Source organism: Ambystoma mexicanum, chromosome 8 (genome assembly GCF_040938575.1).
Source record: "Ambystoma mexicanum isolate Mex_15411 chromosome 8, UKY_AmexF1_1, whole genome shotgun sequence".
In the NCBI taxonomy this organism is placed as follows: Eukaryota; Metazoa; Chordata; class Amphibia; order Caudata; family Ambystomatidae; genus Ambystoma; species Ambystoma mexicanum.
The window spans coordinates 77,837,688-77,851,077 of record NC_090929.1 but is presented as its reverse complement, the minus strand read 5'-3'; the positions used below and the strand labels follow the sequence as shown (position 1 = coordinate 77,851,077).

The window sequence follows — 13,390 nt, the reverse complement described above, 5'->3', positions numbered from 1 at the left end:
ATGAGTGGGGGCCTGGTGGAGGCTGCCCCTGCACTGCTGGGGGGTGGGGGTGTACGGGACATGAGTGGGGGCCTGGTAGAAGGTTGCCCCTGCACTGCTGGGGGGTGGGGGTGCATGGGGACATGAGTGGGGGCCTGGTGGAGGCTGCCCCTGCACTGCTGGGGGGCGGGGGTGCATGGGGACATGAGTGGGGGCCTGGTGGAGGCTGCCCCTGCACTGCTGGGGAGTGGGGGTGGTGGGAGACATGAGTGGGGGCTTGGTGGAGGCTGCCCTGCACTGCTGGGGGGTGGGGTGGTGGGAGACATGAGTTGGACATGAGTGGGGGCCTGGTGGAGGCTGCCCCTAGTGGCTGGGGGGTGGGGGTGGTGGGAGACATGAGTTGGACATGAGTGGGGGCCTGGTGGAGGCTGCCCCTGCACTGCTGGGGGGTGGGGGTAATAGGGGACATGAGTGGGGGCCTGGTGGAGGCTGCCCCTGGAGGCTGGGGGGTGGGGGTGGTGGGAGACATGAGTTGGACATGAGTGGGGGCCTGGTGGAGGCTGCCCCTGCACTGCTCGGGGGTGGGGGTGGTGGGAGACATGAGTGGGGGCCTGGTGGAGGCTGCCCCTGGTGGCTGGGGGGTGGGGGTGGTAGGAGACATGAGTTGGACATGAGTGGGGGCCTGGTGGAGGCTGCTCCTGGTGGCTGGGGGGTGGGGGTGGTGGGAGACATGGGTGGGGGCCTGGTGGAGGCTGCCCCTGGTGGCTGGGGGGTGGGGGTGGTGGGAGACATGAGTTGGACATGAATGGGGGCCTGGTGGAGGCTGCCCCTGCACTGCTGGGGGTGGGGGTGGGGGGAGACATGAGTGGGGGCCTGGTGGAGGCTGCCCCTGCACTGCTGGGGGGTGGGGGTGCTGGGAGACATGTGTGGGAGCCTGGTGGAGGCTGCCCCTGCACTGCTGGGGGGTGGGGGTGGTGGGAGACATGAGTGGGGGCCTGGTGGAGGCTGCCCCTGGTGGCTGGGGGGTGGGGGTGGTGGTAGACATGGGTGGGGGCCTGGGAGGCTGCCCCTGCACTGCTGGGGGGTGGGGGTGGTGGGAGACATGAGTGGGGGCCTGGTGGAGGCTGCCCCTGGTGGCTGGGGGGTGGGGGTGGTGGGAGACATGAGTTGGACATGAGTGGGGGCCTGGTGGAGGCTGCCCCTGCACTGCTAGGGGGTGGGGGTGCATGGGGACATGAGTGGGGGCCTGGTGGAGGCTGCCCATGCACTGCTGGGGGGTGGGGGTAATAGGCGACATGAGTGGGGGCCTGGTGGAGGCTGCCCCTGCACTGCTGGGGGGTGGGGTGGTGGGAGACATGAGTGGGGGCCTGGTGGAGGCTGCCCCTGCACTGCTGGGGGGTGGGGGTGGTGGGAGACATGAGTGGGGGCCTGGTGGAGGCTGCCCCTGGTGGCTGGGGGGTGGGGGTGGTGGGAGACATGAGTGGGGGCCTGGTGGAGGCTGCCCCTGGTGGCTGGGGGTGGGGGTGGTGGGAGACATGAGTTGGACATGAGTGGGGGCCTGGTGGAGGCTGCCCCTGGTGGCTGGGGGGTGGGGGTGGTGGGAGACATGAGTAGGACATGAGTGGGGGCCTCGTGGAGGCTTCCCCTGGTGGCTGGGGGGTGGGGGTGGTGGGAGACATGAGTTGGACATGAGTGGGGGCCTGGTGGAGGCTGCCCCTGGTGGCTGGGGGTGGTGGGAGACATGAGTGGGGGCCTGGTGGAGGCTGCCCCTGCACTGCTGGGGGGTGGGGGTGCATGGGGACATGAGTGGGGGCCTGGTGGAGGCTGCCCCTGCACTGCTGGGGGGTGGGGGTAATAGGGGACATGAGTGGGGGCCTGGTGGAGGCTGCCCCTGCACTGCTGGGGGTGGGGGTGGTGGGAGACATGAGTGGGGGCCTGGTGGAGGCTGCCCCTGGTGGCTGGGGGGTGGGGTGGTGGGAGACATGAGTGGGTGCCTGGTGGAGGCTGCCCCTGCACTGCTGGGGGGTGGGGGTGGTGGGAGACATGAGTGAGGGCCTGGTGGAGGCTGCCCCTGCACTGCCGGGGGGTGGGGGTGCATGGGGACATGAGTGGGGGCCTGGTGGAGGCTGCCCCTGCACTGCTGGGGGGTGGGGGTGCATGGGGACATGAGTGGGGGCCTGGTGGAGGCTGCCCTGGTGGCTGGGGGGTGGGAGTGGTGGGAGACATGAGTGGGGGCCTGGTGGAGGCTGCCCCTGGTGGCTGGGGGGTGGGGTGGTGGGAGACATGAGTTGGACATGAGTGGGGGCCTGGTGGAGGCTGCCCCTGGTGGCTGGGGGGTGGGGGTGGTGGGAGACATGGGTGGGGGCCTGGTGGAGGCTGCCCCTGGTGGCTGGGGTGTGGGGGTGGTGGGAGACATGAGTTGGACATGAATGGGGGCCTGGTGGAGGCTGCCCCTGCACTGCTGGGGGTGGGGGTGGTGGGAGACATGAGTGGGGGCCTGGTGGAGGCTGCCCCTGCACTGCTGGGGGGTGGGGGTGCATGGGGACATGAGTGGGGGCCTGGTGGAGGCTGCCCCTGCACTGCTGGGGGGCGGGGGTGCATGGGGAAATGAGTGGGGGCCTGGTGGAGGCTGCCCCTGCACTGCTGGGGGGTGGGGGTGGTGGGAGACATGAGTGGGGGCCTGGTGGAGGCTGCCCCTGGTGGCTGGGGGGTGGGGGTGGTGGTAGACATGGGTGGGGGCCTGGTGGAGGCTGCCCCTGCACTGCTGGGGGGTGGGGGTGGTGGGAGACATGAGTGGGGGCCTGGTGGAGGCTGCCCCTGGTGGCTGGGGGGTGGGGGTGGTGGGAGACATGAGTTGGACATGAGTGGGGGCCTGGTGGAGGCTGCCCCTGCACTGCTAGGGGGTGGGGGTGCATGGGGACATGAGTGGGGGCCTGGTGGAGGCTGCCCCTGCACTGCTGGGGGGTGGGGGTGCATGGGGACATGAGTGGGGGCCTGGTGGAGGCTGACCCTGCACTGCTGGGGGGTGGGGGTGGTGGGAGACATGAGTGGGGGCCTGGTGGAGGCTGCTCCTGCACTGCTGGGGGGTGTGGGTGGTGGGAGACATGAGTGGGGGCCTGGTGGAGGCTGCCCCTGGTGGCTGGGGGGTGGGGGTGGTGGGAGACATGAGTGGGGGCCTGGTGGAGGGTGCCCCTGGTGGCTGGGGGGTGGGGGTGGTGGGAGACATGAGTTGGACATGAGTGGGGGCCTGGTGGAGGCTGCCCCTGGTGGCTGGGGGTGGTGGGAGACATAAGTGGGGGCCTGGTGGAGGCTGCCCCTGCACTGCTGGGGGGTGGGGGTGCATGGGGACATGAGTGGGGGCCTGGTGGAGGCTGCCCCTGCACTGCTGGGGGGTGGGGGTAATAGGGGACATGAGTGGGGGCCTGGTGGAGGCTGCCCCTGCACTGCTGGGGGGTGGGGGTGGTGGGAGACATGAGTGGGGGCCTGGTGGAGGCTGCCCCTGGTGGCTGGGGGGTGGGAGACATGAGTGGGGGCCTGGTGGAGGCTGCCCCTGCACTGTTGGGGGCTGGGGGTGGTGGGAGACATGAGTGGGGGCCTGGTGGAGGCTGCCCCTGGTGGCTTGGGGGTGGGGGTGGTGGGAGACATGAGTTTGACATGAGTGGGGGCCTGGTAGAAGGTTGCCCCTGCACTGCTGGGGGGTGGGGGTGCATGGGGACATGAGTGGGGGCCTGGTGGAGGCTGCCCCTGCACTGCTGGGGGGCGGAGGTGCATGGGGACATGAGTGGGGGCCTGGTGGAGGCTGCCCCTGCACTGCTGGGGAGTGGGGGTGGTGGGAGACATGAGTGGGGGCCTGGTGGAGGCTGCCCTGCACTGCTGGGGGGTGGGGTGGTGGGAGACATGAGTTGGACATGAGTGGTGGCCTGGTGGAGGCTGCCCCTGGTGGCTGGGGGGTGGGGGTGGTGGGAGACATGAGTTGGACATGAGTGGGGGCCTGGTGGAGGCTGCCCCTGGTGGCTGGGGGGTGGGGGGGGTGGGAGACATGAGTGGGGGCCTGGTGGAGGCTGCCCCTGCACTGCTGGGGGGTGGGGGTAATAGGGGACATGAGTGGGGGCCTGGTGGAGGCTGCCCTTTGTGGCTGGGGGGTGGGGGTGGTGGTAGACATGAGTTGGACATGAGTGGGGGCCTGGTGGAGGCTGCCCCTGCACTGCTGGGGGGTGGGGGTGGTGGGAGACATGAGTGGGGGCCTGGTGGAGGCTGCCCCTGGTGGCTGGGGGGTGGGGGTGGTGGGAGACATGAGTGGGGGCCTGGTGGAGGCTGCCCCTGCACTGCTGGGGGGGTGGGAGACATGATTGGGGGCCTGGTGGAGGCTGCCCCTGGTGGCTGGGGGGTGGGGGTGGTGGGAGACATGAGTGGGGGCCTGGTGGAGGCTGCCCCTGCACTGCTGGGGGGTGGGGGTGCATGGGGACATGAGTGGGGGCCTGGTGGAGGCTGCCCCTGCACTGCTAGGGGGTGGGGGTAATATGGGACATGAGTGGGGGCCTGGTGGAGGCTGCCCCTGCACTGCTGGGGGGTGGGGGTAATAGAGGACATGAGTGGGGGCCTGGTGGAGGCTGCCCCTGCACTGCTGGGGGGTGGGGGTGGTGGGAGACATGAGTGGGGGCCTGGTGGAGGCTGCCCCTGCACTGCTGGGGGGTGGGGGTGGTGGGAGACATGAGTGGGGGCCTGGTGGAGGCTGCCCCTGGTGGCTGGGGGGTGGGAGACATGAATGGGGGCCTGGTGGAGGCTGCCCCTCGTGGCTGGGGGGTGGTGGGAGACATGAGTGGGGGCCTGGTGGAGGCTGCCCCTGGTGGCTGGGGGGTGGGGGTGGTGGGAGGCATGAGTGGGGGCCTGGTGGAGGCTGCCCCTGCACTGCTGGGGGGTGGGGGTACATGGGGACATGAGTGAGGGCCTGGTGGAGGCTCCCCCTGCACTGCTGGGGGGTGGGGGTGGTGGGAGACATGAGTGGGGGCCTGGTGGAGGCTGCCCCTGCACTGCTGGGGGGTGGGGGTAATAGGGGACATGAGTGGGGGCCTGGTGGAGGCTGCCCCTGCACTGCTGGGGGGTGGGGGGGGTGGGAGACATGAGTGGGGGCCTGGTGGAGGCTGCCCCTGCACTGCTGGGGGGTGGGGGTGGTGGGAGACATGAGTGGGGGCCCGGTGGAGGCTGCCCCTGGTGGCTGGGGGGTGGGGGTGGTGGGAGACATGAGTGGGGGCCTGGTGGAGGCTGCCCCTGGTGGCTGGGGGGTGGGGGTGGTGGGAGACATGAGTTGGACATGAGTGGGGGCCTGGTGGAGGCTGCCCCTGGGGGGTGGGGGTGGTGGGAGACATGAGTGGGGGCCTGGTGGAGGCTGCCCCTGGTGGCTGGGGGGTGGGGGTGGTGGGAGACATGAGTTGGACATGAGTGGGGGCCTGGTGGAGGCTGCCCCTGGTGGCTGGGGGTGGTGGGAGACATAAGTGGGGGCCTGGTGGAGGCTGCCCCTGCACTGCTGGGGGGTGGGGGTGCATGGGGACATGAGTGGGGGCCTGGTGGAGGCTGCCCCTGCACTGCTGGGGGGTGGGGGTAATAGGGGACATGAGTGGGGGCCTGGTGGAGGCTGCCCTGCACTGCTGGGGGGTGGGGGTGGTGGGAGACATGAGTTGGACATGAGTGGGGGCCTGGTGGAGGCTGCCCCTGGTGGCTGGGGGGTGGGGGTGGTGGGAGACATGAGTTGGACATGAGTGGGGGCCTGGTGGAGGCTGCCCCTGGTGGCTGGGGGGTGGGGGTGGTGGGAGACATGAGTGGGGGCCTGGTGGAGGCTGCCCCTGCACTGCTGGGGGGTGGGGGTAATAGGGGACATGAGTGGGGGCCTGGTGGAGGCTGCCCCTTGTGGCTGGGGGGTGGGGGTGGTGGTAGACATGAGTTGGACATGAGTGGGGGCCTGGTGGAGGCTGCCCCTGCACTGCTGGGGGGTGGGGGTGGTGGGAGACATGAGTGGGGGCCTGGTGGAGGCTGCCCCTGGTGGCTGGGGGGTGGGGGTGGTGGGAGACATGAGTGGGGGCCTGGTGGAGGCTGCCCCTGCACTGCTGGGGGGGTGGGGGTGGTGGGAGACATGAGTGGGGGCCTGGTGGAGGCTGCCCCTGGTGGCTGGGGGGTGGGGGTGGTGGGAGACATGAGTGGGGGCCTGGTGGAGGCTGCCCCTGCACTGCTGGGGGGTGGGGGTGCATGGGGACATGAGTGGGGGCCTGGTGGAGGCTGCCCCTGCACTGCTGGGGGGTGGGGGTAATATGGGACATGAGTGGGGGCCTGGTGGAGGCTGCCCCTGCACTGCTGGGGGGTGGGGGTAATAGAGGACATGAGTGGGGGCCTGGTGGAGGCTGCCCCTGCACTGCTGGGGGGTGGGGGTGGTGGGAGACATGAGTGGGGGCCTGGTGGAGGCTGCCCCTGCACTGTTGGGGGGTGGGGGTGGTGGGAGACATGAGTGGGGGCCTGGTGGAGGCTGCCCCTGGTGGCTGGGGGGTGGGAGACATGAGTGGGGGCCTGGTGGAGGCTGCCCCTCGTGGCTGGGGGGTGGGTACGGTGGGAGACATGAGTGGGGGCCTGGTGGAGGCTGCCCCTGGTGGCTGGGGGGTGGGGGTGGTGGGAGACATGAGTGGGGGCCTGGTGGAGGCTGCCCCTGCACTGCTGGGTGGTGGGGGTGCAAGGGGACATGAGTGGGGGCCTGGTGGAGGCTGCCCCTGCACTGCTGGGGGGTGGGGGTGGTGGGAGACATGAGTGGGGGCCTGGTGGAGGCTGCCCCTGCACTGCTGGGGGGTGGGGGTAATAGGGGACATGAGTGGGGGCCTGGTGGAGGCTGCCCCTGCACTGCTGGGGGGTGGGGGTGGTGGGAGACATGAGTGGGGGCCTGGTGGAGGCTGCCCCTGCACTGCTGGGGGGTGGGGGTGGTGGGAGACATGAGTGGGGGCCTGGTGGAGGCTGCCCCTGGTGGCTGGGGGGTGGGGGTGGTGGGAGACATGAGTGGGGGCCTGGTGGAGGCTGCCCCTGGTGGCTGGGGGGTGGGGGTGGTGGGAGACATGAGTGGGGGCCTGGTGGAGGCTGCCCCTGCACTGCTGGGGGGTGGGGGTGCATGGGGACATGAGTGGGGGCCTGGTGGAGGCTGCCCCTGCACTGCTGGGGGGTGGGGGTGGTGGGAGACATGAGTGGGGGCCTGGTGGAGGCTGCCCCTGCACTGCTGGGGGGTGGGGGTGCATGGGGACATGTGTGGGGGCCTGGTGGATGCTGCCCCTGCACTGCTGGGGGGTGGGGTGGTGGGAGACATGAGTGGGGGCCTGGTGGAGGCTGCCCCTGCACTGCTGGGGGGTGGGGGTAATAGGGGACATGAGTGGGGGCCTGGTGGAGGCTGCCCCTGCACTGCTGGGGGTTGGGGGTGGTGGGAGACATGAGTGGGGGCCTGGTGGAGGCTGCCCCTGCACTGCTGGGGGGTGGGGGTGGTGGGAGACATGAGTGGGGGCCTGGTGGAGGCTGCCCCTGGTGGCTGGGGGGTGGGGGTGGTGGGAGACATGAGTGGGGGCCTGGTGGAGGCTGCCCCTGCACTGCTGGGGGGTGGGGGTGCATGGGGACATGAGTGGGGGCCTGGTGGAGGCTGCCCCTGCACTGCTGGGGGGTGGGGGTGGTGGGAGACATGAGTGGGGGCCTGGTGGAGGCTGCTCCTGCACTGCTGGGGGGTGTGGGTGGTGGGAGACATGAGTGGGGGCCTGGTGGAGGCTGCCCCTGGTGGCTGGGGGGTGGGGGTGGTGGGAGACATGTGTTTGTGATCAGTAGTGCAAGGTGACATGTGGGTTGGCTGGTGGGCATGGCCATGGTGGATGGGTTGCCTGTGGGACATGAGCAGGGGTGCAGGGTAGTACCCTGTGGTGTGGGCTGCCTGCAGAGGCCGTGGAGGGTGTAGAGGGAACACCTGGGGGGACCCACATGGCCAAATCACGTGTAGATTTCCCCGGCACCACCGAAATACACGTACCCTGCAGAAATCGCGTGTGAATCTTCCGCGCACCTCGGAATACACGTACCCAGGCCAATCGCGTGTGGAACTTCCCGTGCACCCCGTAGTACCCGTACCCAGGCCAATCGTGTGTGGAACTTCCCACGCACCCCCACCCACCCAGGCCAATCGCGTGTGGAACTTCCCGCGCACCCCGTAGTACACGTACCCAGGCTAATCGCGTGTGGAACTTCCCGCGCACCCCGAAGTACACGTACCCAGGCTAATCGCGTGTGGAACTTCCCGCGCACCCAGGAACACGCGCACACGTTTTTTTTCACACAGCGGGTGTCCGTGTTTGTCGGTGCCCCTTTGCACCTCATTTGTCTTAGAGGGCCACTGTATGGGCCATTCATCATGGCTGTATATGGGTGCTTTTTGTTAGCGCACATTTTGGCGCACATTTTTTTCAGTCGCAGGGGCGCTACCGCCTGCTTTCTTGTGGCGTACTTGTTTGGTTTTTGGCCCTGTGCGCGTCTTTGACCGTGCGCTGGTTTGCCCTATTCGATTCCATGAATACGGGTTGTAGGCGAGCGTGTGGGCGTTCCGCGCACTTGCCTCCTGTACTTCCCCCGTGACGCCCATATTTTCACGCGTTGTTCCCCATTCCGAGTGTTACGCCCCGTGTTCCTCCTACTTTTGTGATGTGCGCCGCGCTATGTGCGATTTCGCAGTGGCCGTCGGGCACGCTGTTGGATGACCTGTGCGCCAGCGTGCACGGTGCACATTTTTAGCGCACATCCAATGTTTTTCTCGCGCACGGACTTCCATGAATCGCTGTGCGCTGGTTTTCCTGCGATTTTCGCACTTGCACGTTTTGGCACCTCTGTGCGGGAATTTTCAGCGCACATTAATTCCATGAATCAACCCCTAAATCTACGCACTCTTTTGGCATTTGCAAATATCATGATCGCTGATTTTGCCACATTAATTTACAAATAATTATCGTTCACCCATTCCCACATTAGAGCTGCCACCCACAGAATATGGATGGGTCCTACGAAAAATGTGGTCCAGCTGTCACGTCACAGATGGCATCCACAAACCCACAGACAAAGAGTAGTTTTACCGTGCAGGTCTGGGAAGACTGGAATGTTTGAAACTAAGGGGTCCTATGGCTCCCTTAACCTCCCCCGGGGCTCCATACACCCTAACTCAGGCACCCCTAGACCCCAGAATATCCCCAACATATTCTAAAGAGCAGTAACCCTTACTGTCTATGGCCCTCATTAGGACCTTGGCGGAGATCCATGGTGCTATTAGCACCATGGTCCATGGCGCTAAGCTGCCAACTCCGCCATGGGGGTTGGCGGACTTACCGCCCCATTCCGACCTTGGCGGGGCGGTAAGTCCCCAATCCCCATTTACCCTTCCCCATTCCCATTTTTGCCCCATAGGGCATAATGGGAGTGGGGAAGGCGTTAATTACGCCACCGTAAATTACGGTGGCGTAATTAACAACAAGGGCCCTCATTACGACCCTGGCGGAAAGGGTTTTACGCCAGCGTAATGCATGGCGTACCCTTCCGCCTTACTACGAGTTCCCGTAGCGCCATGGCGGTTCTCTCGCCTGGTTTTTCCGGGCGGAAAAATCCATGGCGCTACGGGACCTGTTGTTAATTACGCCACCGTAATTTACGGTGGCGTAATTAACGCCTTCCCCACTCCCATTATACCCTATGGGGCAAAAATGGGAATGGGGAAGGGTAAATGGGGATTGGGGACTTACCGCCCCGCCAAGGTCGGAATGGGGTGGTAAGTCCGCCAACCCCCATGGCGGAGTTGGCAGCTCTGCGCCATGGTCCATGGTGCAAATTGCACCATGGACCTCCGCCAGGGTCGTAATGAGGGCCAAGGTCCCTTAGCGCCATGGATTTTAACGCCTGCTAAAAGCAGGCGTTAAAATCACCATGGCGCTAAGGGAACTCGTACTCAGGCGGAAAGGGGCGCCATGGTTTACGCCGGCGTAAACCCCTTTCCGCCAGGGTCCTAATGAGGGCCTATGTCTTTTCTAATGTGGAAGGGAAACCTAAAGGCAGTGGCCTTCACTATCTAGCTCCCACAGGGAATGTCTCAATGCCCCTATTCCTCACTTTCTATGTCCCACTCTGTCAGTATCTATCTCTCACTCTGTCTCTATCTCCTCTCTCCTCCCTCTGATCTTCCGCATCCCCCTTGCTCTCAACCTGTAACCCTCTCCTCTCCCCTCCCCTTTCCTCCTCCCTCTCACTTCCATCCCTCCTCCCTCGCCCATCTATTCCCCCTCCTTCTACCTTCACCTCTCTTACGCTACCCTCTCACTTCCTGCGCCTCCATCCTCTCACCTCTCCTGCTACTCTCTCGCTACTTGCACCCCTCTCCTCTTGCCTCCTATCTCCTCCTCCCTCTCCCTTCTATCCCTCCGCCCTCCCCATCTATCCCCCCTCATTCACCTCTCTTACGCTACCCTCTCACTTCCTGCACCTCCATCCTTTCACCTCTCCTACTCATCTCTCGCTACTTGCACCCCTCTCCTCTCGCCTCCTATCTCCTCCTCCCTCCAACTTCTATCCCTCCTCCCTCCCCATCTATTTCCCCTCCTTCTACCTTCAGCTCTCTTACGCTACCCTCTCACTTCCTGCACCTCCATCCTCTCACCTCTCCTACTCCTCTATCGCTACTTACGCCCCTCTCGCCTTCTATCTCCTTTTCCCTCTCACTGCTATCCCTCCTCCCTCCCCATCGGTGCCCCCTCCTTCACCTCTCTTACGCTACCCTCTCACTTCCTGCACCTCAATCCTCTCACCTCTCCCACCTCCTCTCCCGCTACTTGCACCCCTCTCGCCACCCCTCCCCTTTCCTCCTCCCTCTCACTTCTATACCTCCTCCCTCCCCATCTATTCCCACCTCCTTCTACCTCCACCTCCCTTACGCTCCCCTCTCACTTCCTGCACCTCCATCCTATGACCTCTCCTAGTCCTCTCTCGCTACTTGCACCACTCTCCTCTCGCCTCCTATCTGCTCAGCCCTCTCACTTATATGCCTCCGCCCTCGCCATCTATCCCCTCCTTCTACTTTCACCTCTCTTCCGCTACCCTCTCACTTCCTGCACCTTCATCCTCTCACCTCTCCCACCTCCTCTCTCGCTACTTGCACCCCTATCCTCTCACCTCTCTCCATCAATGACCCCTGTCTGCTTGTCTGTCTCCTGATCTTATCACACTCTCTCCACCTATCTCATCCCACACCATTCCTCTCTCCCCCAATATTACTCCTACTACCACTTTCACCTTGTCACCACTTTCCTGCCCCCACACTCTCTGTCACTTGCGCTTACCCTCCTACCCTCTCTAAATCCCTACATACTTCTTCCCCTCTTTCTCTCTATCTCTATTGCACTAGCCTATTACACACACACACACACACAAACACACACACACCCTCAGCACACTACACTCAACTGCTATCACTCTCCCACATATACAAACACACAATATTATACCTCCACTCTCTCAGAACACTGCCACAGTCACCTATCACTCCACCGCCCTCCCTCTGCCTGGCCTCTTGGTCGACCACCGCTCCACCTGACCTGAGCCAAACACCTTTCAATCTCAATCTCCTCTGGGCTGGCTGAGCTTTTATAGCCCAGCCTACCCCCTTCCAACACCTCTCCCGGCTCCCATTAGTCTCCCTGGTCACATGCTCCCTCATGGCCAATCTCTGGCTAAGCTCTCCCTCAAAGGGGTTGGGAATTCCTCTGCAAGGGTTTAAGAAGGGTTTTAGCCCTGCCACCTTTTCAATCACCATTTGCAGAGTGGCCGTCTTGTGCTCAGGCTTCTCATTTTCCTTGTGACTTTCTCCATGCACTTGTGAGTTTTGCTCTGTCCTTGGTTTGGGGAGGATTTCTGTGTCTTCCCTGTTCTCTTGTAGTCCCTTCTCACTCTCGGTTCATTTTCTGTCACTCGACCATTCCCCTGGGTCATGTGTTCGGTTTCTCATCCCTTTTTGGAAGGAAAAATCCCAGTACATGCCATACCTGGTCTCGATTCCACCCCCTGGTTCCAGTCTGTGTGTTCCTGGTTTCACCAAGGTGCATTCTGGGAGTTACAGTTCTGAAAAAAAAAACTCTGGTCAGAAGAGAGGCTGACAGGTATTGTGGAAGAGATGGGGGAACAAGCATTCATACACAATGCACACTCCACATGGGCAGGGTATGTCCCCCTCCAAACTCCAGTAATTCTGCCTCTGGGGTAGGACTGGCTCTGGTATACACACTAGTTGGCCACCTATCACAGGTCAGGAGGGGTCCCTGTTCTCCGCTGACAGTGTCAAGCCCCTGACCCTGTCACATACATAGAATGCATGTATGTGGGTGATTAATGTATTTATTTTATTTAATAAATATGCATTCAGCCAACAAAGGCTTTAGACAGATCTAAACAGATAACACAGGTTTAAAAATATTATAAAGATAAAAGAGCCCTACGCTAAAAACAACAAACCAACTAAAAAGGCCTAGTGTTAAAATATACTATCAGATAATTGTCTAAGAATGTGCAGACATAAATCACAAAAATTCATCATATGGAAATTAAATTTACATCATGTCCTTTTAAAAGTGTTCCCCACATTTCTTTACCATATTCAAGGTCCCAAGAGTTGTCGTAGGCCTTCAGATATTTCAGTCTTAGCATATTAAGACTCTCACAGTAGCATAGTATATGCTCAGCTGTTTCAATTTTTTACATTCCACATAATCTACACCACCGACTGTTTCTTGTGATTCTTCGTTTAGCACCAACTATTTCCAACGTATCGGACATGTTAAATTCGCCTGATCGATTTACTATCTGGGAACGCAGACAATTATTTGAGAATTTCAGAGAGTCTCAACCAGTGTTGAATAAATGTACCACTTTTCACCTGTGTTGTTAGCTGTTCCATGTCTCTTTCTTTTCCAGCATCAAATATAGCCTGTTTCAATTGGCGCTTAATTCCAATGTGCATTAGATTCAGCTTCTCGTCAGCTCGCTCCTTGCCCATTTATGATAAGTCTAAGGTATCCCAACGCACAGAGTTTGCCGCTATTATCAAGGCCTCTGGATGCTCTCATTAATCCAACGATACTAGTATCATTATCTAAAGTGCATAATTTGGCATAGAGCATTGCAGCTTTGCATTCCATAGTTTCTTCTATAGCCATTAAGCTGCACTCTAATAGTATACATTCGGTCGGGAGTGATCTACGCTATCTGAATAGGATTGTTAGTATTTATTTTCCCTTCAAAGCTATTCAGTTCTTGTATGAATTTCTTACCCAATATTTCAGCACCATATAAGAGACAGGGGACAACTTTAGCAGAGTAGATCAAT

At 62.4% G+C, this 13,390-nt stretch overlaps 1 long non-coding RNA gene across 1 annotated transcript in view; it reads right to left on the bottom strand.

The window, feature by feature from the left end:
• The window catches only part of LOC138473528 (uncharacterized), a 179,250-nt gene extending 167,119 nt beyond the window's left edge, over positions 1 to 12,131 (bottom strand). The window contains exon 1 of the long non-coding RNA XR_011268766.1: positions 12,054 to 12,131. This is a non-coding gene — a long non-coding RNA (uncharacterized lncRNA). The remainder of the gene's footprint in view (positions 1 to 12,053) is intronic.
• Positions 12,132 to 13,390: the final 1,259 nt, after the last annotated feature.